The sequence below is a fragment of the Triturus cristatus genome, chromosome 4_1 (assembly GCF_964204655.1).
Source record: "Triturus cristatus chromosome 4_1, aTriCri1.1, whole genome shotgun sequence".
NCBI lineage: Eukaryota > Metazoa > Chordata > Amphibia > Caudata > Salamandridae > Triturus > Triturus cristatus.
The window spans coordinates 684,497,678-684,525,003 of record NC_140585.1 but is presented as its reverse complement, the minus strand read 5'-3'; the positions used below and the strand labels follow the sequence as shown (position 1 = coordinate 684,525,003).

Sequence of the window (27,326 nt, the reverse complement as noted above, 5' to 3'; positions counted from 1 at the left end):
GATTGTGCACATTTGACAGTAGCACGGTATCTCTTCATGCCTGAGTCATTGTACAAGTGCATAGACAGTGAATGAGTAGGTAGAGTGCTGGTAGTTGACAGCAGGGTGTGTTTATAAGTGCTTGTGTTTCGGCACAGAGATGAGATAAGGACATGGTTCTGTCACGATAATTGCAAGAGTGTACAGAGAGTGACTGGGTGATTGGGAAACTGCATAAGTACTATCTAGATTGTTGCAGGAGTGAATCAGTAGTCTGCAGGGGGTTAGGGGCTTGCATAGATTATTCACATTTGACTGTAACACTGCGTGTGTTAATGCCTGAGTCATTGTAGAAGTGCATGGACAGCGACTGGGTAGGTAGACTGCTGGTGGTTGACAGTAGGGTGAGTTTATAAGTGCTTGTGTTTCGGCACAGAGATTAGATAAGGACATGGTTCTGTCAGGATAATTGCAAGAGTGGAGAGAGAGTGACAGTGTGAATGGGGCACTGCATGAGTACTATCTACATTATTGCAGGAGTGAATCAGTAGTCTGCAGGGGGTTAGGGGCCTGCATAGATTGTGCACATCTGACAGTAGGACAGTGTCTCTCCGTGCCTGAATCATTGTACAAGTGCCTAGACAATGACTGAGTAGCTAGAGTGCTGGTAGTTGACAACAGGGTGAGTTTATAAGCGCTTGTGTTTTGGCACAGAGATTAGACAAGGAAAAGGTTCTGTCAGGATGATTGCAAGACTGGACAAAGACTGATAGTGTGATTGGGGCACTCTATGAGTATTACCTAGATTATTGCAAGAGTGAATCAGTAGTCTGCAGGGGGTTAGGAGCCTGCATAGATTGTGCTCATTTGACTGTAGCACAGTGTCTCTTCATGCCTGAGTCATTGTACAAGTGCATAGACAGTGACTGAGTAGGTAGAGTGCTGGTAGTTGACAGCAGGGTGAGTTAATAAGTGCTTCTGTTTCGGCACAGAGATTAGATAAGGACATGGTTCTGTCACGATAATTGCAAGAGTGTACAGAGAGTGACTGTGTGATTGGGACACTGCATAAGTACTATCTGGATTATTGCACGAGTGAATCAGAAGTCTGCAGGGGGTTAGGGGCCTGCATAGATTGTGCACATTTCACTGTAGCGCAGTGTCTCTTCATGCCTGAATCATTGTACAAGTGCATAGACAGTGACTAAGTAGGTAGAGTGCTGGTAGTTGACAGCAGGGTGTGTTTATAAGTGCTTGTGTTTCGGCACAGAGATTAGATAAGGACATGGTTCTGTCAGGATGATTGCAAGAGTGTACAGAGAGTGACAGTGTGATGGGGCACTGCATAACTACTATCTGGAATATTGCAGGAGTGAATCAGTAGACTTCAGGGGGTTATGGGACCGTATTGATTGTTGACATTTACCTACATACTAACTACAAAATTTGACATTATAGATCCACAAAAACACTTCTCATGCACTTATAAAATCACATATTCACTACCTTTGCACTCCTGTAATCTATCAGGTATCTCCCATGAATTCAGTAAATATAGATACAACTATATAAATACAATGTAAACAAATACATAACTCATGACATACTATCTATTTAAGGATTCAACTACTACATACCAGAAAGAGGAAAATCCAGTGGTTTTATTTTGAACTACATGTTGCCAATTAAAGCTAAAAATATACAATATCATCAAACTTTACCTTCTAACAAACTTAATTAAGAAGAGTAATCAACAACACCTTTTTTATGAGGATTTCTAAAACAACAGAAACTGTACAAACTAATAACATAATTATAATCATTAACACCTTTTATGATCAATTTGCAAACAGCACATTTGTACCTCATTTTACCAAACTATCTATAATAATGCCATTTTATTAAACTATACCTTACTCCCAAAATTTGCATGCCTAATAAACTGCACCTTATATAAACATTTTTGAAAATACACATTCTTCATGCATATTTAACCAATTAATATTAAATTAGAAGCATCATTCAACTATACCTTTCAAGACACTTAAGAATATATATATTAGTGCACATACCATTTTTAAATAAATCTGTTGAATCAAAAATCTCACACACTCAGTCAGGATTTTCTTTTTCACACAGAGAATGTAGATGAGCACACTCTCCAATGTAAAACCAGTAACTTTCTAATTTTCTATACATATACACATAACCCACAAATGACATTGCTTCCCAGTGTTTTTCAAACTGAAAAACGATTTTCCATTGGTCTTAGAGAATAATACTTTTCAACTGATATCTTCACCCCTTGTACTTAATGTCAGTTTCCATAGCAACAGGTCATGCAAGATTCAACTTAGCTGCCAGGTCAGAAGTTCACCACACAATGTTGCAAATGACAACAGCAGGTGTGGTTGACTTTGCAAAGCATGCCCTTATCCTTTCTGCTGTACCTTTCAAACATTTATAAATAACCAATAACAAGCATGCTTTCCAAACAAAGTAAAATGCACCCTATAGTTGAATGTAGAGTGTTCTTAAACAGCCAAACAAATCTCTACTTTCTTAAAAACAGCATATTGTCCACCATTTTCGATAAATTTCATTCTACCCCCTGCCTACCTCACCTACAGAAATCTTTTGATTACCTCCAGAGATCCCTTCAAGATGCTTTCAGTGTGGATTGTTGGGCACAGCTATGTTTTCTGCTGCAAAAGGTATGCTGAAAGCAGAGGTATTGACAAAGACCTTGCTTTGCAAAATGTAGATATTAAATGGATTGGACAGAGAGGATTAAAGTGGCACCAATTGATGTCATTGGTTGAAACCCTTATGCACCACCAACCCCCTGACCTTATGATTGTACACTGTGGTGGCAATGACCTAGGCACATTGTCTGGGGTAGGTCTGGAAATGCTAATGAAGGACAACTTTGCAGAATTTATGTTGCTTTTCCCCCAAACTGCCTTTGTCTACTCTAACATATGCCAAAGACAAAAATGGAAGTGGTCCAATCAATTTTGTTCACAGATTGAGAAAGCTAGAAAAAATGTCAATAAAGCTGTTTCTGCTTATCTCAGAGACCATGGTATGAGGTCCATTTACAGCAACATTTTGCGTTTTGATGTGGATGGTATCTACAGGAGTGATGGTGTACACTTCATATATAAGGGAAACAGAGTCCTTCTCAACAACTTATGACTCTGCATCGGCACTTACGTGTAGCTACAAAAATCTCCCAATAAACACAAGGGCTCTTTTTAGAGCCACCCAAGATGCTAACATATAATATAGGATTTTAATGAAAAAATCTTCATTTTTTGTGTTTGGAGTCGTGCACCCAGCGCGATTAGGAGTCGCGCACCCCTCGTGTTCACACCAGGGGGCCGCGCTGGGAGTCACGCACCCCTCACATTCACACCAGGGGGCCACACTGGGAGCCACGTACCCCTCATGTGCACACCAGGGTGCCTCGCTGGGAGTCACGCACCCCTCACGTTCACACCAGCTGGAGACGCGACTCCAATTTTTTTTTTCATCCAGCTCCTACCACAAATTTTTATTCGCCCCAGAGACTCCATCCCCCGGGGCCTACTCACTTCGTTGGGGACCATGGGGGGAGCCCCAATGCCCCCACGGTCCCGCCGGCTCTCCACATCCTGCGAGAGCCGGCATTGCTTTTCCACATGGGGAGCTACTGACATGCAGCTCCCCGTGTGGAAAAGCAATTCTGCTTTGGATTTTGGAAGAGAGAGCAGGTTTCCCTGCTCTCTCTTCAAAAATCCAAACCAGAGTTTGCTACGATAGGGCGGGAGACGTGCTCCCGCCCTACCATAGCAAACAGCAGTGTCCTGGGGTGGGCACCCCGGGACACTGCAAGAGCCAGCCCTTGGGGGTGGCAGTCCCCAGGGCCATCGAAGGCTCCAGGAGGGGGGCCCCATGGCCCCCCTCACATCTTTTGCAAAGCCCTGGGGAGGTGGTGGTCCCCGTGGCTCGGGGGGCCGAAATGGATCCCCCTCACACATTTTTTTAATGTATTTAATTAAAAAATAGAGCCCCAGGGAGGTGGTGGTCCCCAGGGCTGTGGGGGCCTCTGCGGCCCCCCCCCCCCACTGTACATTATACAAGTCCCCCCGGGACCTGGCCTACCCGGGGGATTAAAAAAGAACAAAGCGAGAAAACCCTTGCTTTTTTTTTTTATTCATTCACCCGGATCCGTGCACGCTGCACGCATTCTGCTGTTTTTTAAAAAAAATATGCTTTTTTGGGCCCTGGAAGTCCCTTGTGGGACCCTCTGAGCAGGCCTAGGGGGTCAGGGTCTTTCTACCCTGCCCCCTTTTCTTCTTTGTCACCTTTGTTTCCCTGTTTACTTCTGACTCGGTTCTACTGAGTCACAAAATGTCTGCCAACACTTCCTACTTTGGAGTGTTGTCAGCCAATTAGAATAAAGCTCCTGGTTGGGAGAGTCAGCGGATCAATCGCAGCCATAAATATTGAAACTTTTATTTTTTGATTTTCTCAGCAACTACTGAACGGATTAACACCATTTAAAAAAAGGGCGCTTTCTGAACCAAGCACTACCTTTTTGCTAAATTTTGGGTAATTCCGTTCAGCAGTTTTGGCTGTAACTGTGTCTAAAGTTTCCTATGGGATATTGATTTTTTGACCTCTATTTTTTGATTTTCTCCGCAACTACTGAACGGATTTACACCATTTAAAAAAAAGGGCGCTTTCTGAACCAAGCACTACCTTTTTGCCAAATTTGTTGTAATTCCGTTCAGCAGTTCGGGCTGTAGCCATGTCTAAAGTTTCCTATGGGAATTAACATGGAGATAACACGTTTTGGGACCCCCCTTTTTTCTCGGCCACCACTTGCCGAATCACCTCAAAACTTTCAAGACAGGAGCTGACCGGAGCGCCCCACTAGTTTTGAAAATGATTCGTCATCCGGCGCCAAAGTTATTTGGAAAACAAAAAACGCTTTTCCTATGGAAACTAGTTCCTAACTATAACTACCTACTATATTATCTACTGGCGGTCACCAGTAGATAGTTATAGTTAGAACCATGTTTCCACAGGAAAAGTATTTTTTGATTTGCTTATAACTTTGGTGTCGTTTGATGAATCTTTACGAAATTTTCCAAAAAGTTCCTCTTTTTAGGTCAGCTCCTATCCTGAAAGTTCGGGGGTGATTCGTGAAGGGGGGCTGCAAAAAAAGGGGGGGGCCTAAAATGTGTTTTCCCCATGCAATTTCCATAGGAAACTTTAGACAAGGCTACAGGTCAAACTGCTGAAAGGAATTACGCCAAATTTGGCATTGAGAAAGGTCTTGGTCCAGAAAGCACGCTTTTGTTTAAATGGGGTAAGTCCGTTCAGTAGTTTTAGAGAAATATCAGAATTTACAGATATCGATATTTGAGAATTCTGACATCTGATTGGCTGAGGTGTTACGAGCCCGAGCGTGCGGCTCATTGGCTGCAAACTGTTGAAACTAGGAAGTGTTGGCAGCCATTTTGTGACTGAGTTGAAAGGCGTAGGTGGTAAAGTTAATCAAATTCGTCAGTGAGGGTGAATCCATGGTCTTTGGCGGCCCTGTCCACCAGCAGCATTCAGGCTGTCTGCCACGCCGCGTAGTGGCCGGATCATGATACCGAAAAAGACACTGCTGTGAGCCTCTACTGATTTTAATTTTGACTGCCAGAGGTAAAGGAGTAGTGTAACGTTTCATAGAGGTCAACTGGTCCGTTCCTTCCAGACATAATAATGGAGCAAGACCTACAGGCAATGCTGGAATCTGGACTGATGGCATATGACACGGATGGCAGGTCCGAGGATGAGGAGTATGTTGCGGGGCAGCAAAGGAGCTTGCTGCCATCCTCTGGCGTGGTCCCTAAAAGGAGGAGTTCATCAAGATTTATCAAGCAGAAAAAGTTTGATGACAAACTCGTTGAGAGCAGCCTGGCAAAATCCACAAGCCGCGCCAAGATTCCCAATGTGGGCAGTGGCATAGAGCCAGGACGCTGCTCTGGCAGCGAGCCCTCATCTAGTGAGAAGAAAAAGGTCTTGACGTCTGTGACGACACCTGTGACCCCTTCTCCTGCTCCCAGCCACAGCCTCACCAAATGTATCAAGAAGAGTAAACAGCCTCTGCAGGTGACCAAGGACCTAGGCAGATGGAAGCCCGCTGATGACTTGTTGCTGATCAACGCTGTGCTGCAGACCAATGATTTGACTGTGGTGCACCTGGGTGTGAAGTTCAGCTGCCGGTTCACTCAGCATAAAATTCAGGAGCGGTGGTATGCTCTGCTGTATGACCCCGTCATTTCCAAGCTGGCCTGCCAGGCAATGAGGCAGCTTCATCCTGAGGCCATTGCTGCAATCCAGAGTAGAGTGCTGTTTAGCAAGGCGGAGGAGCAGCTCCTGAGTGTCAATGGCTCGACAAGCCAGCCCACATTGGACACCTTTCAGGAGCTTCTGAACAAACATCCTGATGTTTTCTATCCATCCCGCACGGCCAAGACCTTGCAGGTGCACTTGCAGCTACTAAAACAATACTACCTGCTTGAAGATCAGACAGTTCAACCGCTGCCAAAAGGGGATCAGGTTCTGAAATTTTCAGATGCCGAAGACTTGATCGACGACAGCAAACTGAAAGAGGCCTGAGATGAAACTTTCGAACTAACAGTGGCAGACCAGCGACAGAAACGGGAAATCCGCCAGCTGGAACAAGTGGCAAGTCCTACTACTAAGTCTACCATGTAACACGATGAAGTGTGTTGAGTATTTGGATTACCTGAAATAAAAGGAGCAACTTTGGATTACCTTGGTACATCTGTGATGCACCGGTGGGATTTCGCAGTGCAACCAATATTTGGAGTGTAAACACGCTTCAATTTTCTTAAGTCCTGGTAGGCAGCATCACTGGTATGAGTTCTCCAGACTTTGATAATCAGACTCTGGCAGTGCTGCAGGGTCGCATGGTGCGCTACTTCATGAGGTCTCGAGAGATCACTTTGTGGAGAGCAACCAAAGATAATCAGATTGATGTTGATTTGTCGTTAGAGGGTCCTGCCTGGAAGATTTCTCAGAAACAAGGTGTCATTAAGCTTAAAACAATGGAGACTTCTTCATTGCCAATGAGGGGCGTAGACCCATTTATATTGATGGCCGTACTGTTTTGCCTGGAAGCAAGTGGAAGCTAAACAACAACTCTGTGGTGGAGATAGCTGGCCTCCGGTTTGTGTTTCTAATAAATCAAGATCTAATTGCACTGATAAAAGCTGAAGCTGCCAAAATCAATCAGCAGTGACTGGCTGAATGGACACCCATAGGACCATAACTGGCAAATCACCAGGCAACCTGTGGCCTTCCGCCCTGGAGTAATGTCAGACTGGCTGAAGTTGGAGTATGGTCAGAATACACATACACTTAAAGGAGGCCAGAATGCTGATGCTGGAGCAAGGCCAGTCTGCTGGATACTGGAGGGAGGCCACACTATTCTCCTTCACTTTTCACAGCAAGGATGAAGCAAACTACTGGATTACTCTATGCTCCTACTTATTCAATGCCGATGGTCATAATTGTTAATACTGCAGAGAGGTATAGATATGGGTAGATATGGGACACTGAGTGAAGGGGCAGTTGGGTGAAGCCATGCTGCTGGACTATGCCCGATCTACTTTGCACTTCAAGAGGCAGTCAGATTGCCAAACACTGCACCTTTCCTTTATAGAGAGAGGTCATAATAATAATCTATACTGTATGTATCTGCCCCAAGACATGTAAATACCTTAGAGACATACTTATGGTTTCAAAGTACTCTTCAGTGCAAATGTTTAAATCAACAGTTTTTAGGGTGGTGTTCCATTTTTAAAATCAAGAGGTTGAGTTTAACACTCTGTGTCAGAAGTCGAAGATACCTCACACAGAATTGGTGCTTGTATAGCAGTGAGCAAAAAAAGGAACAGTGAAGGCCTCTATTGACCAGAACCATATCCCACCCCCTCACTCTGCAGTTGGGGCCTGATGGGTTATGAGACTAAATTGATCACCCCTTGACAATGTCATGAGGTTCTTTGGTTTAGAGGAATGGGGTACTCCCACCAGCCCAATGCAAAACTGTTACTGAAATCTAATGTTGAAACAGGGGTCACCTTCGTCCACCTACCATTTCCCTTTCTCCTATGCGTTATAATAAAGTTTACATTGAAAAACTATATTGTAAATCGGATACAATTTATTGTTGTAGAAAATGTGCCGCATGTAGGAGTTTTAGTAAACTTTCTTCTCTGGTGATGGTGTTAATTGCATGTGTACATTCCTTCTTACCCGCTGCAGATAATAAATTGTACCTTGTAACATTAATTCGAGAATTATTATACAAATAAAATCTCTGACTACCAAAAAAAAAAGAAAGGCGTAGGGTGGAAAAAAAGAATAATTGCATAAGAGGGTATAGTAGGAACACTGTGGTCTTAGTTTAAGCAGTCTGTACGTTGCAGAGGCAGGGAGTTTGAATGTTGCGTAGGCCGTAGAAATTACGTCCGCAGAACAACGGTGCGTGGTATTGCAGCAAGGTTGCGTAGGCTCTGGAATTCCAGTCGGGAAAACAATGCGCAGTATTGAGGCAAGAAGTGTGTAGGGTGCACACAGGTAGTGTGACTGTGCGGTATTGCGGCAATGTTCAGTAGGCTGTGTAACAGTGCACACACAGGTAGTGTGAATGTGCGGTATTGCGGCAATGTTCAGTAGGCTGTGTAAATCATATTGGGAAAATAACAATGCGCCGTATTGCAGCTTTCCCTTAATATAATGCACAGTAATGTTTACTTATAATGCGCTGTTCACTTTTATCACGGACAGTGTCACTTTCTTAGATAAAATTTAATATTATGTCGGAGGGCGTGTTCTGTTCCTGTGCCTGGAACAAAATTAACATTTAATTGGCTGAGGTGTTCCAACAACGAGCTCAATGTTCATTGGGTGCAAACCATTGAAAGTAGAAGTGTTGCCAGCCATTTCCTCCCCTTCCCCGGAGTAGCAGGGACATCTGATTGGCTGACATGTTCCAAGCAGGACCTTCCCAAACCTAATGTTCATTGGCTGCGAACCATTGAAAGTAGAATTGTTGCCAGCCATTTCCTCCCTGTCTGCGGAGTAGCAGGGACATCTGATTGGCTGATGTGTTCCAAGTAGGACCTTCCCAAGCTTAATGTTCATTGGCTGCGAACTATTGAAAGTAGAAGTGTTGCCAGCCATTTCCTACCCCATCTGCAGAGTAGCAGGGACATCTGATTGGCTGACGTGTTCGAAGCAGGACCTTCCCAAGCTTAATGTTTATTGGCTGTAAACCATTGAAAGAAGAAGTGTTGGCAGCGATTCCCTCCTCCTCTGCAGAACATCATGGACATTTTATTGGCTACAGTGTTCCGAGTACAAGTTTGCTCATTATTGGCTAGGAATGGTTCACTGTTGTGAACCATTTTGTGATGCACTTCAATGGAGTACGGGAAAACAAAGTAGTAGGGGGGAGGGTAGGAACACTATTAACTCAATATATTTTAAGGGCTATTTATATAATTGGCGTGGGGTGTACAAATCACGGCGGTAAAATAACAGTGTGTTGCGGTCTTATTTTTATTGAGTTTACAGGTGGGATTCTTCCCAGGAGCACTATTTACTTATAATGTGGTGTTTACTTTTCTGACGGGGAGCTGTGGTTTCACAGCAAAAATTTCAGTCTAGGTTTGAAACAGTTTTTATTAAACAATTACAAATATAATTTCTTTGGAAACTGAAGCTGTATATATCAAAGGGGTGACAAATAAAAACGCAATTCATAAAATATCCTTTAAGCGTGGCCACACCCTCCCTTTTTTTCTGCTATAGTTTGTAAAAGTGTTCCCCCATATTCTTGATAACATAAGAGGGCTTGAGTTACTTTTAGATAAAGTAGAAAAGAAGTGCTACAAGAAAAACTCCCGCACTACATCATCTCAGGTCAGAAAAACAATAAAAGTAAAAACAGCTAAACACAAATGACTTTATATGACATACAAATGTACGCTTTCTCATTTTCAAAAATTGCTATTCTGTAGAATTCGAGAAAGTTCTGTCTGTAGTGCTTAGAGGTCACTTACTGCTCCGCTAACAAATCTCATACTCCTTAAGAACATATAGGATAGCAGTATAATAATATACACTACTGGTCTTATATATTCTATAGGGAGACGGTGAATAGGAACCGCAACAGAAAAAAATAGAAATACCAAAATAATGTAGGGTGTATCAAAGATAATCACTAAGAAAGTATGCAAACTAACTTATTTTAAACTGTAATTTCAAAAAATATTCTCCCGTGAAAATATCTGATCAAGTTAGTTATAAAGGTTAGTAAGCTGTATTTCAGATGGGTTACTCCTGGTGGGGACAAATCTCCACATCCTGTTGTGTGGAAATATGACACTCTATTACAATATACAGAGTGTCACTGATGTCACACAAAAAGGAAAAGGAGCATAAACTCATGAAAACAAAAGAGGATCAATAACTAAATACTTTTCAGCTATGAATATGTTCAGAGCTTCTTTTCTCCGGGACTTCGAAATCTTTCATCTTCGCGCCGACAGGTCATAAACTCCCCTGAGATCACAATGACTGTTAATATTATAATTTACATATTCACAGTATATGATCCCAAGGGGGAAACAGAGTTTGAACCAGAAGGTGCTGACGTTACATATGAATCTTTAGTCTTCACGCCAACGGGTCATAAACTCCTCTGAGATCATAATGTATGGTTATTATAATATACATACTCACACTATATGATCCCAAGGGGGAAACAGACAGAGACCAAGAGGCTGCTAACGTTACATATAAATCTTTAGTCTTCGCGTCAACGGGTCATAAACTCCTCTGAGATCATAATATTATAATATACATATTCACAGTATATGATCCCAAGGGGAAAACAAAGGAAGAAACAGAAGCAGCTGACGTTACATATAAATCTTTAGTTTTCGCGCCGACGGGTCACCAACACCTCTGACGTCAAGTTCAGTGTCAATATTATAATATGCAAAGTCATACTATATGAGCTCAAAGGAGCTAGACAAGGAACAATATTTGTTGTATTCTGTCTGTTTCTGAAAACAAGCTGCTGATGTTACATGTAAATGGCAAAAACAATCAATAACACTATTTTCTAAATAGAAGTGTTTAAATATTGGGAAATAGCTACGTATTATAAATATCTACTATGCCATAATCAAACAACTTACAACTCTGGATTATGTTTTGTGGCCGCAAAAGAAGAATCCGACTCTAGAAAAGAGCACCTGCATCACTGAATGGACACGCGTAAATAACTCGCAAAAACAAAACTAATCAATCAACAGGTGTGGTTTATATACTTTTGGTTATTGAGTAGTCTATGGAAGGAAGATGCGGCTCCACCCATTTAGATGTCACATTTTTAAAATTGACATGTGCTCACATTTTAACTGTTTAACTTGTGCTAGTGTTGGGAAAAGTTACAAAATGTGAAGTGGTAAAGGTTTCGATTTCGATCCTAACACGTATAAGGTCCTTAATATGTACATACGTTGGAGAGCTTAAAAACTGATACCCGGCAAACCATGTCATTTCCATTCTCATGTCTAAATAATCTATTAATTGCCGTAATTCTAAAAAGAAGACATAAAAAAAAATATCTTTCAAAATAGAAGAAAAAAAAGTGCTAATATTTATTTTCACTATGGTTTTAAAATAAAAAAATGCCAGCATTTGTAAAGCATACAGCTACCCCTGGAAAGGTGTGCCAGCGCTCGGGGGCATCGGAAAGATTAAGCAAGGTGTTGCCCACAGTGACATAGTGGTGGGCTAACGTGCAGCTGGAGCTGGGAATCGAACTGTGAACGCTGTTGTTCGAAGTCAGGTATCATAGCTGCTGGTTCACACTTTTTTCACACTCAAAGGCTAATTACTGCCAATTTTGTTTCAAACATTGTTAAATTATAACTTATAACAGACTACTGTTACAGTTAGTTTTTCTCTACAAAAAGTATGCACGTCTTTTAAAAATTTACTTAAAAACAATATAGGTTTCAGTTACATTGTAGATGGTTTATTAGCATATATAAAACCTTTGAAATTCACTAAAAAAATCATAGGTTTTACAGACGTTATTGTTAAAAATTAGCATTTAAAAAACCTTTGGAATTCACTGAAAAAACATAGGTTTCAGGGGCGCTATATTTAGCTGGACATTTTACACGTACAAAACCATACAAATTCCACCTTTATAGTTAGTTTAGCTAACTATAACTCTATCCCCCGCAATGCACTGCTCATGACGTCACATATTGCATCACTTATGGCATGGTCAGTGACATCACTGATGACATCACTGACGACATCTCAAATTACATCACTGATGACATCACTGATGACATCATCCACATGAAAATCTGATGCACCTCCTCACAGTTTAATATAACCTTTGATACACCCACTGTAAAATACAGACTACCATTTTCGAAACCATCGAGACACCAATACCAGTTACTCGATACTTGCATTGAAGTACTGGATAAAAAACTTGTTACCAGTCTATATAGAAAAAAGACAGCGGGCAACAATTTGCTTCATGCCCTCAGCAGCCACCCGGAACCCCTCAAGTGGAGTATTCCATACGGAGAGCTGCTAAGGGCAAGAAGAAACTGTAGTACTGAAGAAAAATTCCTTGAAGAACAGAATATTATGCTTAACAGGTTTCGCCAGAGGGGATACCTGGAATGGGTTCTCATAAGGGCATAGAAAAAGATTAATTAGCAGAGCTAAATCTTTAGAGCAAAATGAGAAAGAGGTTAAGGAGAAGGATAGTGGTATCAGATTGATAACCACATATAACAACAGATCTTAGAAAGTGCGGAAAATACTAACAGAAAATTGGAAAAGAGATAGGAGAAAGGCCTCTTATTACCTATAGAAAAGACAAAAGCCTACGAGATTTATTGGTGATTGGTGACATAACAGAAACTGAGAGTAACAGCTTTCATGAATTAAAAGGATTTTTTCCCTGTGGGCACTGTAGGGCATGCAAATTTAGCCACTCAGTGAAAGAATTCAGCATCCCAGGGAGAAGCCAAAAATGGAAGATTAATCAATTTTTAACATGCAGTAGTAACTTTACTATATACGTACTTGAGTGTCCTTGCAAGCTCAGGTACGTGGGTAGTACGACCTGCATGGTGAAGAAAAGAATTATGGAATACCCCAGAACTATTTCCTTTTATTTTCATCATTCCAATAATTCCTTGCTTCGGTTTCTTGCCATTGAACAAATAGCCTTAGGCTTAAGAGGTGGCAATCGTGAGTTGTCCTTGAGACAAAAGGAATCAAAATGGATACTTAAATTGGAAACTAAGTTTCCAGGAGAGCAGAACCTCGATGAGGAATTAGCTTCACATCTCCATACAGAATAGAATCTTGTATTACAGAAAATGACAATAAGAGTACTATTGAAATATAGTTACTGTGTATAGATATGATTCTTTTCTTTGGTTGAAACAGTAATCTAAATATATCTACTATTTGTTTTTTATATTCACAGGAGGAAAGGAAGGGGCCCACCTGGTGTATGGTTACTTCACGTGTCCCCTACCCTTTTCTTTCCCGGGCTCGGGTTAAACACTGAATGCAGATAAGAGACTTTTACATATATATTATGTATAATATTGATGCAAATAATTTTGTGCTATTTTATATTTTTTTCCTTTTTTTCTCTCCTTTTTTCAAGTATATCGAATCTTGATGCAACATTTGGCTTAAGTATAAAGGTGGTAACCAGGTATTTGGCAGTAAGATAAAACATAATAATATACATTGTTTAAACAAATTAGTCTCATTTAAGGGCACTAGAGCTAGTATATATTGAGAAATGCTATGCTGTGCAACAATTGCTAAAATTGATGGTGGCACTAGACCGATAATATGAGCAGTGGGACATACTATTCATAGTTACAAAGTCAATAGCGCGATTTTAAAAGTACATGTATTGAAGCTGATTGTTTAATGTTTGAGTAAAATTATAAAATCGCTGACATTGTGAGGATAACAGTACCAACAGATATGGTTGTGTATACTGTGATAATGAAGAATATGTTTATTTATTGTGTGCCACAAGATGGAGGAGACACTATGTCTCAAGGACCAAACAGGCTGTTATTCGGCTCTGTTAAAATCTCAAGAAAACGCGTAAATGTGTTTGAAAAATGTTTCTTAATGAATTTTGACAAAACGTTTTAAAATAAATAGAAAGAGTGGCAAAAATATGGTCCTCCAACAAAGATCGGAAGAACTATTCATTAACTTTGTATGACTTTTGGATATATGTTGCACATTATAAAATGGCTGCCATGTTACCTCAAAGCGTAGCCCTTTGTTGATTACCATGAATTGGGGGTGTTGATTTGAATTAAATTTATTGAAACTCACGTGAATTGCTAGATGTTCGTGTGATCAAGTCTACGGACGAAACGTGTAACGAGCAATAAAACGGCTGCTTTTCATACCTGAGACTCCGAGTGTGCATTTACTAATGAAACTAATGAAAATTGCCAGTTTTCGGGCTTAACCGGTGTCATGCACCACCTGACAAGGGGCTCGGTCTCTGAATGACCCGACTTTGAGGAAGGAATTTAGTGGGAGACCGTGAGCCGGCTGCGCTCTCTGCATTGAAAGGAAGTAACACGGTGAAGGACTACCGGAGAGCTCAACTTCAAAGGTAAGCTCGGCCCCGGTGTTTGCCCTCGGTAGGGGAGTGCCGCGAGTGTATCTGTGGAGGTGCGGGCTCCCTCATGAGTGGCAGCAGAAGGGTTTTAAGTAAATTTATCTCGGAAGTGAGATTATGTTAACAGGAGATACGGGCATTTGAAATCTGGCTCGGGTGCAGTACGGGGTGCAACGCAGAAAGAAATGCGGGCAATATAAATTTGAAAATCAAGCCTCGGAAAGTACCTTTCTCCCGTAAACTATCTTCGGATGAACTGTTAATTGCATTGCGGCATCAGGAACCGCTGATTAGAGGCGGGGAGTTCGGATATGACGAAGTAGCCGTATCAGGGGGCTAAGAAAGAGACATTTGATCCTTAGAATAATAAGGAGTGAATAAGGCGTGGAAAGCCTTTGTACCCCTAACAGTACCAACCCATATGGTTGTGTATACTGTGATAATGAAGAATATGTATATTTATTGTGTGCCACAAGATGGAGGAGACACTATGTCTCAAGGACCAAACAGGCTGTTATTCGGCTCTGTTAAAATTCTCAAGAAAACGCGTAAATGTGTTTAAAAAATGTTTCTTAATGAATTTTGACAAAACGTTTTAAAATAAATAGAAAGAGTGGCAAAAATATGGTCCTCCGACAAAAATAGGAAGAACTATTCATTAACTTTGTATGACTTTTGGATATATGTTGCACATTACAAAATGGCTGCCATGTTACCTTAAAGCGTAGCCCTTTGTTGATTACCATGAATTGGGTGTGTTGATTTGAATTAACTTTATTTAAACTCACGTAAATTGCTAGATGATCGTGTGATCAAGTCTACGGACGAAGCGTGTAACGAGCAAAAAAATGGCTGCTTTGCATACCTGAGACACCGAGTGTGCATTTACTTGAAGAAATTGAATTAATATTTATATATCTATACATATATATATGTATGTGTGTGTGTGTGTATATATCTTATCTACTGGCGGTCGCCAGTAGATAGTTATAGTTAGGACCGTGTTTCCATAGGAAATCTGCAACATTCTATTTGGAATAACTTTGGCGCCGGTTGACGAATCCTCACAAAATTTTCAAAATAGGTGGGGCGCTCTGCTCCGCTCCTACCCTGAAAGTCTCGGGGGGATTCGTCAAGCGGGGGCTGAGAAAAAAGGGGGGTCCCAAAACACGTTTTCCCCATGCAATTTTCCATAGGGACCTTTAGTCCAAGGTACAGCCCGAACGGCTAAACAGAATTACTTGAAATTTGGCAGAGAGGTAGTCCTCAGGTCAGGGATGTGCCTTTTGCAGGTCTGGTGTCAATCTGTTCAGTAGTTCCTGAGAAAATCAAAAGTAAAATCATATATATATGTGGGCGGAGCCTAACCACACATCTCATCCTGAGATCTGATTGGCTGTCAGCACTTCATCCAAGAAGTGTTGGCAGCCATCTTGGGACCAATATACATGATAGCACCTCATTAAAAAGCATTGCAGTTAATAGATGGTTTTAAGACTTTAGTTACATTATAAATCATTTGTTGATGGTACCATACTCATTTTAGGAATTGTGGTATGTTCTAAGGTGATTTCACCATGTGAAAAAGCCTTCTGCTGGGATATCATGATTGAGAGAAAAATATTTTCTCATGCTTTTCCCACAGAGGTTTGGAAGGTGATCTATAAGCTAAACTGAGAGCTTATTTTCTGTAAATTCACATTATCTTTCTCAGTCATGTGAGAATGAAGTCTGACATTCTCAGTAACACATGTACATCCAACAAGGGCAAAGACTGTCAGTTGATTCCTTTGTGTTCTACTGCAGCTTCCCAGAGTGTTCCAAAGAACAACTAGAGCGCTAACAGTCCTACTTATGATAAACGTATGGCACACCTGAAGCCATCTTGCTTGGATTAAAGTGGTAACTCTTAAAACATTTAATTTAAAAAGGAACAAAATGAGGGGGTTCATTTTTCCATAAAAAGTATGATTAGTGCTGCAGAAAGAAAAATTAGGGCACATTTTGAGTGACTTCTCAAATCCTCTTCTATTTCATTAAAAAATTCTGACATGCAGACTGAAACATGCACTTTCAATACCAGCAGCAGTTTTCCCTGGTGAGCAGTAGCTTTACTACAGTGATCTAATGAGCAAAAAGAGTGCTAACATTCTGAATGTATGGCAAATGTGTGACACATCTGAATGCCTTTGGAATCAAAGTAAAAAACTGAAAGTATTTCCTACTGAGGAGACTGCAGTAAATGAGGAAATTAGGAAACTTCATAACAAATAAGTCTGTCAAGATGGCCACCAGAGACAAAAGAGCCCAAATTTATCCCAAATATCACCCAGATGTAGCCCAAGTATAGCCCAATGACAGAATGTCCTAGAGTGTTCTTAAAAACAACTAGAGCGCTTACTGTCTTCATTATGACAAAAGCATGGCACACCTGAAGCCATCTTGATTGGAATAAACTGGTAATACTTAAAACATTTAATTTAAAAAGTAACACAATGAGGGGGTTCATTTTGCCATAGAAATTATGATTAATGCTGAAGAAAGAAAATGAGGGCACATTTTGAGTGACTTCTCAAATCCTCTTCTATTTCATTAAAAAATTCTGACATGCAGACTGAAACATGCACTTTTAATACCAGGAGCAGACTTCCCTGGTGAACAGTAGTTTTACTACAGTGATCTAATGAGCAACTAGAGTGTTAACATTCAGAATTTATGGCAAATGTGTGACATATCTGAATACCTTCATGATGGAATCAAAGTAAAAAAATGAAAGCATATCCTACTGAGGAGACTGCAGTACATGAGGAAATTAGGAAACTTCATAACAAATAAATCTCCCAAGATGGCACCGGAGACAAAAGAGCCCAAATGTAGCCCAAAATCACCCAGATGTAGCCCAAATATAGCCCAATGACAGAAGCGTGCAAAACACTTAATATTTTGTGTTTTTGCAGTGTTATATAGTGCAGACTTGTCAGGTATTGGAGTGCTTTACATGAGCATTGGTTACATCACACAAGAACAAATTCATTTTGGTTGTAGACATGGGGAGACTAAGTGATTTGACCAGAATCACAGAATGTCGAGCTGAAGCAGAAACTCCAACCTGGTTCCCCAGTTGCAAAGTCTGCAGTTCTGGAAGTAACACCACATCCTCTCCCCTAAGTGCAACATTTAATCAAGTGGTCAACTGGATAAAAAAACATAAAGGTAACAAATAATTTCAAAGGGCTTTCTCGCTATTTGAAAACTCAGAAAATATGTCCTTATTTTAGTCTTTTAGAGCACTAACCATAATTTTGATGCCAATAAGACCCTCTCATATATGTAATTTCTAAAGGAAATGCTCTAGGTATTACAGTTTTGATTACATCAAGATGACGTCAGGCGTTCCACACTTTTGTAATAAATATAGAATGTTAGCAATCTAGTTGTTCATTAGGATACTGTTGAGAGGCAGATGCCAGGGGCACGGACTCTGAAAATTGAAGGCAGGTAGGAGGGTGCAAAGGCAACAATTTAACCACACTGAGCAGGCAGGAAGGGCCGTGGCAGCACAAAAGACTATGGAGGGCAGTGGAAAGGGGGGCAGGGGCAACAAACCAACAATACAGGACTTGCAAGAGAGGCTGTGGCAATGTAATAGACCATTGTGGGCAGAAGGAAGAGGCAATGGTAGTACAACCATACATGCCAACAGACCCGATTCAGCCAGGAAACGTCCAATGTTTTTAAGCTCAAATGGGTTTTATTTTATCTGTCTCCTGTCTACAATCTCCTCTTTTTCAATGTAGCTCAAAGGGGAAAATCAAAACCCCAGTTTTTTTTCAAAATCTCCCTCTTACCAAGCTCAAAATGTTTGCAAGTATGGTACATTGGATCATGGAAGGAAATGGGGTAGGGACATGGACTTGGATAACAGAGAACAGGAGGGACATGGAGAGGTGCACCAAACTGACCCTGCAGGGCAGGCATCAGGGTTTGCAGCAGCACAATACACCACACAGGGCATGCGGGATGGGAGTGCAGCACAACAATCCATAGAAAGCAAGAGGGAGGGGACAGGACCATGCACAATGACAACAGAGAACAGAGGGGCAAGAGGCAGGACCATAATGGACAGACAGGAGAGAAAGCTGCAGCATAACAGACCATAAAGGGCAGGAGGGATGGATCAGGGGCATTACAATGGAACAGACAAGCCAGGAGGGAGGGAGTAGGGCTCTGCACATGTAAACAGAGGGCTGGGGGAAAGGGGGCAGGGCAGGAGCAGCAAGATAGCCATGGAGGTCAGGCAGGATGGGCACTAGAAGCAAGACACACCATGAAGAGCAACAGTGGGACTGTGATGGCATACACACAGACCATGGAGGGAAGGTGGGAGGGGTTCAGGGGCAGCTAACTGACCACACAGGGAAGGTGGGAGGGGCCATGGCAGCACAGAAGACCATGCATGGCAAGTGGGAGGGTTAGTGGTAGCACAATGGCTATGATGGGCAAGAAGGAGGGGGCAAGGGCATGCACAAAGGACGATTGAGGATAGAAGGGAGGGTCAGGACCTGTGCACAGACAAGAAAGTTCAGGTGAAGGAGCATCACAACAGACCGCACGGGGCAGGCAGGAGGAGCAGTTGCAGCACAACAGACCAGGGAGGGCAGAAGGGTGTGGCAGTACAATGGACCATGTAGGACAGGAGGAAGAGGATAGGGCATGGCATGTGGACAGGCAGGGTGGAGGTGGCAGGGACAGGTTACAGTCATCTGACAATGCTAGGCAGGTGGGAGGGGAGTGGCAGCTCAACAGAACACTCAGAGTAGATAGGAGAGGCAGGTCCATGGAACATGGTGGGCAAAAAGGATGGAGCAGGGGTGAGGTTCTGGACTTTTAAGAGTCCAGAGGTGTCAGGGAAACAACACCCAAAGACCCCTGAGTTCCTCCTGTCTCGGTGCACAAATAAACAGAGACACGGGCTTCTCGATGGTGGCGTCAAAGACCAAGGTTTATTTACTGCAGGGACACAGAAGTCATAGGAACCACACAGCGGCAGAATCTACGAGACTGTTCGAATTGCATTAAGTGGGTTGTTCCTTAAATACACGGAAAATGTCTTTAGGCAACATTACACGAATATTTCTCATGCCCAACCCGGTATCCCAAATAAACAGTAAATAGACATCAAACAATAATTAGTCGTAGGTTTTCGGTATTCGATCAGGTCCCCTCGTCAGTTTTCCATTCTTTACCCGATTCTCCCCATCATAAAAATCGTAACCTCCCCATTGTAAAAGCCCAGAAGGAGAGGAGCAGAGCCAGGTGCGAAGGATTGAAAAGTAGGATAAGAGGTGTTTATGGATCATAAACGGGCATGGCTACCGTCTTCGGCCTTTCAGTCAGGACAATGGACACGAGAACCAGTATAGCAGGACTGGCCTCAGGCAAGGGAGGCAGCTTGATTCTGCCTAGTCATGCAGCGTCAGCCTTTCTCGGGGCTTGAGCTTACGTGTCCTTAACAAGGTGACTCTGTCGGGGTCATTGCCCGTTCATTGACTATGTGAGGGCAAGAAACAAAATGGATGCCTTAACTAAAATGGATGCCATGACTTTACAACAGAATGCCCTATTTCTCAGTGAATTCATGCTAGTTGCGTAGCGAAAACACTGTCATGTATGTAATGGATCATTTGCGGTTCATAGGTACCAAAATCGTGTCAGTACTACGATACCGATTTCACGGGTTCGGATCGCTACAGAACCTCAGACCGTCCTTTTGCCCTTACATAGGCAATGACTTACTCTATGTCGGAGTCCATTTCTATGTTCATCAGGTCACTGATATGTTGTTGAAGCATTACTCTATCCCGTGGCGTATCTCTAAAAACAGGTGGTCTTCTTACGCATGTTGAAATGCAGAGATTACATAAGGCAGGACCACACTGGACAATGAGACAGCACGAAAATAAAAATACCAACGCAACACCAGTGACTATCAGAACCTTCCATCCCCACGCAGACAACAGGCTCCAGAACCATCCCATTAATGACCAGTCACCTTTCTCTACATTAATAGAGTCAGAGATTTTGTGTAACTTAGAGATGGCCTTGTATACCGTTGGCGCATTATCTGGGATAAAAACACAACAACTCGATTGGATCATTTTACATACTCCACCTCGATCTGCAAGTAACACATCAAGAACCATACGGTTCTGTAACGTCATGAGACGATCCGCTTGAAGCTCAGCTGTCAGGTTACTAAGGGCACCCGCAGTTTCGGTGATAGTGGATTCAACTACCCGTGTTAGTTGACGTAAGTTTCTACTGTTAACCATAGGCCCCCAAAACGGAAGGAAACCTTTGAAGAAGTCTCCTGCTTCTTGGCCAGCAGTATCCTCTTTACTGAAAACACCTCTCACAACTCTAGTTTTGTGATAGTCCGGTGCAGCAGTGTATGTCGGAGGTAGCAGTTGAGCGATATAACATGAGCCTGAGAAGTCAGCAGGCAGCCATGTGTATGCTCTGTCTTGGCAAACAAAATAGGTACCCTTAGCAGCTAAGAATGCAGGGGAAGACTGTGACGGGAAAACATATGTTTGATACAGTCACTCTTTCCTAGTCGGATTCCTCCCATTTCCTTGCAAACAGACCTGACCTTGGTGGGGTACGACCCAGATCGGAGTCGAGCTTTTACGTTTGTTCTCACCCAGAGTAATGCCATATTCCGTAACAATCCAACCCATGTAAACTCGCAATTCATCCTTGGGAATGAACGGAGTGTTATTGACATCTCTAACCATGTCAGTGATTCCTTTTACCAAGGCTCTATTAGCAGAGTTATACCGAGTGGAACGCGGAGGTCGTGGAGGATAGGTCTCTAGGGCATAAGCGAACATGGTCTGAAATGCCCAGAATGATCCATTATAACTAAAGGGCAGAACCAGATAAGGGATGCCCTTGTCCATGGTATGTGGTATCAAGCCACACACCCAGCAGTTTGTTGTGTTAACTACTAGTTGATGTTGGTGCAAGAGCTGAATGAAAGTGTTATTTATAAACTCAGAGCGTCGAGCTTGCTCGTGGGCAGGAAAAGGATGGAAAGAATGAAGAGAAACAACAGTCGGAGAAACAGGAACATGGGGAGATACTGTAGATGTAACAGGTGTAAAGATCAACTGAATACTAAAAATAATTCCGCCTACCAAAGTTATTAAAACAATTAGAAGCGTCAAAGTACATTGCATTAGAAAGCATTTGCTATATAATATATCATATAGCTTTGTCTTGTGCACATTTATGACATTAACCCGTCGCAGTTCAGGAAGCTCCATCTTCTACAACCGTTCGCAACGGATGGTTTGTACCTGTTAAAAACTTGCCTCTGTTTACCCTGGGAGTTCCCAAGATAGACAGAAGAAACCGACCTTATGTCTGATTCCCTGCAAATTAAAACAAGGCACACGTTACGACCCTACGGTAACCCAGATGGCAAGGTGAGAGAAACAATAAAAACAAAAAGATAAAAATTTAGAGCAAACTTCCTGACTGAATGGAATGCAGTAAGATCAAAACAGTTTTCAAACAGAAAGGTAATTATGCAATGTCATTAGTTCATAACATGAGAACGTAGATTATATCTGTACTTTCCGGGTCTTGTCTGATCTTGAAATAGCCGGTCTACAGGTGCGGAAATGTTCGACTCCACAGGTGACAAATGTTCACTTTGTACAATACTCGGTCCAAGATTCAAAGGAGCGGTTCCTGCTGAGGTGTCAGAGTTCTGTGTTTCAGTTCGTGGGTGGTCCGTTATATACTCTGCATCACTGAAAGGGATGTGCCTAGGAACAGGTTCTGTCTCGGATACGCCAAATCCCTGTCTAACCCAGTTGTCATAGGGGAGTGGGAGAGGGACACGTTTCGTATGGCTAGCGTGCACCCAATTCTTCCTTCCAGCTAGGCGTACAGCAGTTCTTGTTGTGAGGAGTACCTGGAACGGACCCACGAATCTTGGCTGGAGGTTCCGAGTTCGTTCAAAGTTCCGTACTACAACTTGGTCGCCTGGTTTCAATGTGTGGCCTGGACTCTCTGGCAGTTTAGGCAAGGATTCGAATACCTGTTGATGAATAAGGCTTAATTTAGCAGTCAGATCATAGAGATAATCAATCAACATTGGGTATTCAATCTCTTTGAATTCCTTTGGCCTAGGGACTCCCCAAACATTAGCAGGACGACCGAACACAATCTCATATGGGCTAAGCCCTACTCGAGAGTGTACAGTCGCTCTGGTGGACAATAGAGCTAAAGGCAGTGCATCTGGCCAAGGTAGACCAGTGGAAGCTTGAATTTTAGCAAGTTTCAGTTTCAGGGTGCCATTGTACCCTTCAACCAAACCCGCTGACTGTGGGTGATTTGCACTGTGAAATTTTTGGGTAATACCCAAACCCGTACACACACTCTTCATAACTTTCCCTACAAACTCACTTCTATTGTCCGACCAAACAATCCGTGGCATACCATACCTGGGGAAGTACTCTTTAAGGAGGATTTTGGCAGTGGACATAGCAGTGTTATCCTTTAACGGATATGCCTCAATCCATCTTGAAAAGGCACAGACCACCACTAGGACATATTTAAGATTATTACACCTGTCCATGTGGATAAAATCCAATTGAATCACTTCAAAGGGACAAGAAGGGGGAGCAAAATGACCAGTTGGGGTTGGGGTTCCCTTGCCAGGATTATGCATCAGGCATATCATGCAGTTTTTCACTACTCTTTCCGCACACTTTGTAATTCCATCGTTCTTCCATACTGGAGCTAGCATTTTACAGATCCCTTTCGAACTGATGTGCGCCGCTCCATGCGCCATCGTGACTACTGCGAGCACATACGCATCAGGTAACATCCAACGCTGCTGTTCAGACAAATCAACCCACCATCCACTTGAATCCATTTTACCCGTTTTCTCCTTCCATTCATTCTTCTCATTTTCAGTTGCTTCATTCTGGATTGCCTTCACACTTTCAATCGTATTCTCACACATTCCTGATTCAGCAATCCATCTTGCAGACGTTGCAACGTACATTCGGCTCGTCATGTTCTTGGCCGTTTCTCTAGCGACCTCATCAGCAAACGCATTCCCACGGCCAACATCATCCGTAATCTTTCGATGTGCACTGCACTTCACAATCGCAACTTCATTCGGTAGGGTCAGGGATTCCAATAGATCGCTGACTAACTGTCCATGTTGGATCTTAGTTCCATGAGACGTGAGAAAACCTCTTTCTCTCCAGAGACGTCCAAAGCTATGTGCTACGCCAAAGGCGTATTGGCTATCAGTAAACACATTCACTCTCTTTCCCTCAGCTAAAACACACGCTCTTGTTAATGCAATTAATTCTGCAGCTTGTGCAGAATTCTGACTTACTCTTGCAGTCTCAACAATCGTACTCAAAGTCGTAACTGCATACGCGGCCGTCACTGTCAGGTCCCCAACAAAGAGGTCACATGTCAAGAAAGGTATCCAGTATAAGAAGAAAGGAATGATGGTGGCTGTGTTGTCAAAACTGTGTAAACAGCATTTGGTGCGAGGTCAAATGCAACATGGCGGCAGAGCGTTCCTTAATCCGAAACGGGTTAGCGCTCTAGTGGATTTGGCAGATTTGCGTGATAACGGTGAGGCGCGCGGAGAGCTGCGCACTTCACCTGAACTGTGAGAGGAGTAGGAGGTTACCTCAACGCGTCGCGTTAGTCAGGGAAAAGAAGCTACGCGTCGCGAGAATTCTGAGGAGAATTTAGAGTTTGGAAGTAGCCAGCAACCCCAAGTAAGACTGTTCCATTTTTCTACCAAAGAAAACGTTCCGAACTTCGCAGCAGCGGAAGTTAAACTGAAGCACTGGTTCTAGTGAATGAAATTACAGCGTTCTAAAAAGTCAACACAAGTTTTGATGTAGCGTTAGTTTTTGGTGCGAGTAGAGTCAGCTCAAGTCTAGTATATAAAAGGTTTAAGGTACACTAAGTAGTTCCGAGTGAGTTCCGATTCCTGTCAATAAGAAACCATAGGGAATAGAAAAAACTCTTGAGGGCAGAATACAAATGACACAGCAAAGTAAGAACAAAATTACAGTGAAGCCACAGTAGTTAGAACAACCAATAAAAGGTGAAGAAGAATAAGAAAATAAACCAAGGCTTCCGTTCTCTGTCCAGTAAGTGAGTTTAGAGGAAAAAGACTAAGAGAGGTCAGGAAGGGAGAAGGAAATATAATAACACAAGTTATTTATCTTACAGTGAAAACACATAAGAACAGAAGAACGAGTAGCATAGAAGAGAAGCAAAGGCACACAGCATCAGGGTGGGTACAATAGAGAATAAGGAAAGACATAGGTAGGAAGAAAAGGGAAGTAGAAAGTGATTTACATGTAATTGTTTATTTACAGCTCACGAACCACAGCAAGAGCCAGAGAAAAGATAGACTACATAAGAAGAAGCAGAAAGGAAGACCACCAGTGTGTGCATTCTCTTCTCTGTCCAATTCCCCTTTCCCCCTTGGGGCTCTTCTGGCTACGCATTTAGATATTGTGGAGGCCGGGGAGTTCTGAGGAGGAATTGGGAGCTTGCGTCATCTTGCTCCTGTGTCAACCGCCAGCGAGAGAAGAGCTGGTTCTGACAGAGTGAAGTGCCCATGAGGTATTGGCACCTGAGCAGAATGGCGGAAGGTTTGGATTTAAAGAAGCTAGGAAACATTTTGGATGAGATACAAAGAGAACTAATTACCGTTAGAGAAGAAAACAGGGAACTCAAAAAGGACACCACAGAATTGGCGCAAAGAATAGGGAGTTTGGTTGCGGGAGATGAGTATAAGATATCTTCCCCAGTTTTGGGTTCATTTGAGGAAGCAGCTCCGTCCCAGTCAAGGGTTAACACACAAGTAATACATTCTTTATCCCCGGTGATTCCCTTAGCACCCCCAGAACGCTTTAGTGGAGATCCCCAGAAAGCCCAAGTCTTTTTAACCCAATGTTCCTTGCACTTTATGTGCAGACCAGCCTTGTTTCCAGATGCGCAGTCTCGAGTGGCATTTATCCTTTCCTACTTAAGTGGGGATGCCGCAGCTTGGTCAATGCCTTTGGTCACCAGAAACAACCCTGTGTTATTCAATTTAGAAGACTTCAAGAAAGAGTTCATGCGAATTTTTGACCGTCGGAAGGTGTCTCAAGCTACCGACAATGAACTTTTAGAGATCCGACAAGGAAACAGAGAGTTAGTAGCATCTTTGGCACAATTCAACAAGTTGGTGTTAGAGACGGAATGGCCAGAGAACAAACGAGCCGCAGTATTTTATCGGGGGCTAAAGGATGAGTTAAAAGATGCCTTAGCGCAAGTTCCCAATCGTCCCACAGACATCTCTGCTTTGGTGGATCTAGTGTTGGAGATCGATTTTCGCCAGAGCGAGAGAAGAGGCGAGAAGAAACGAGATTATCGACCTAGTGTACCGCGTTTTTGATAGAGCCAGATATGAGCCTCACAAGGAGCAAGATACAAATTGCGGAACCGAGCCTATGCAAATAGGAACTATCCGTGGACCTCTTACAAAGGAGGAGAAGGAGAAGAGGCGGAATAATAAATTGTGTCTCTATTGTGGAGGAAGTGGGCATTTTGTTCGAGATTGCCCCAAGAAGCCCAAGACGCAGTCGGCGGAAAACGCCACGCGCCACCAGTAGTTGGAGTTGGACTGGTGGTTGCAGAAACAAAGTCAGCTCCAATGAATCATGCTTTGGCAAATACTTTACAAGCAGACGCTCCTCATTTGGTGATATCTGTCACTCTGAGCTATCGAGAACAAAAGAGAAATCAGATAGCTGTGATGATAGACTCGGGAGCGACAGGTAATTTCTGCGATTTACAATTCGCAAGGAGAATTGGATTACTAGCAATCCGAAAGGAGAAGAGTGAGCCCGTCAGAGCAGTGGACGGTACCAATCTGTCATCAGGCCCCATTGTTAGTCACACAGAGCCAGTGCATCTAGAAACCACAGAAGGTCATCATGAAATATTACAATTCAATCTAATAGACGCCCCGCAGTTTCAATTGATCTTAGGGTTACCATGGCTCACGGAGCATAACCCCACCATAGATTGGGCCGCAAGAACAATAACCTTGAACTCGAATTACTGCAAGGAAAATTGTTTCAAAGACTGCAAAATTGGAATAAAAGAATCTCCTGCTTATCATTTAAGTGAAAACGGAAATTCAGTTTGTTTGATAGACACGGTAACCTTACCAAAGAAATATGAAGAATATCAGGATGTCTTTAATGAAGTTGAAGCAAAGAAATTACCTCCTCACAGGGAGTATGATTGTAAAATAGACCTGGAACCTGGAGTGAACTTACCCTGCAGTAGAATCTATGCTTTGACCGAACAAGAGGATAAACATTTAAAGAAGTATCTGGCGGAATACTTAGAGAATGGATTCATTCGACCTTCGCAGTCTCCAGTATCCTCCCCTTTGTTTTTCATTCCAAAGAAAAATGGAGAATTACGCACGTGCATAGACTAC

General features: G+C 42.5%; 1 pseudogene; it reads left to right on the top strand.

Annotated features, from left to right (window-relative positions):
• Positions 1 to 5,634: 5,634 nt before the first annotated feature.
• On the top strand, positions 5,635 to 7,376 carry LOC146855388 (microspherule protein 1-like; annotated as a pseudogene).
• Positions 7,377 to 27,326: the final 19,950 nt, after the last annotated feature.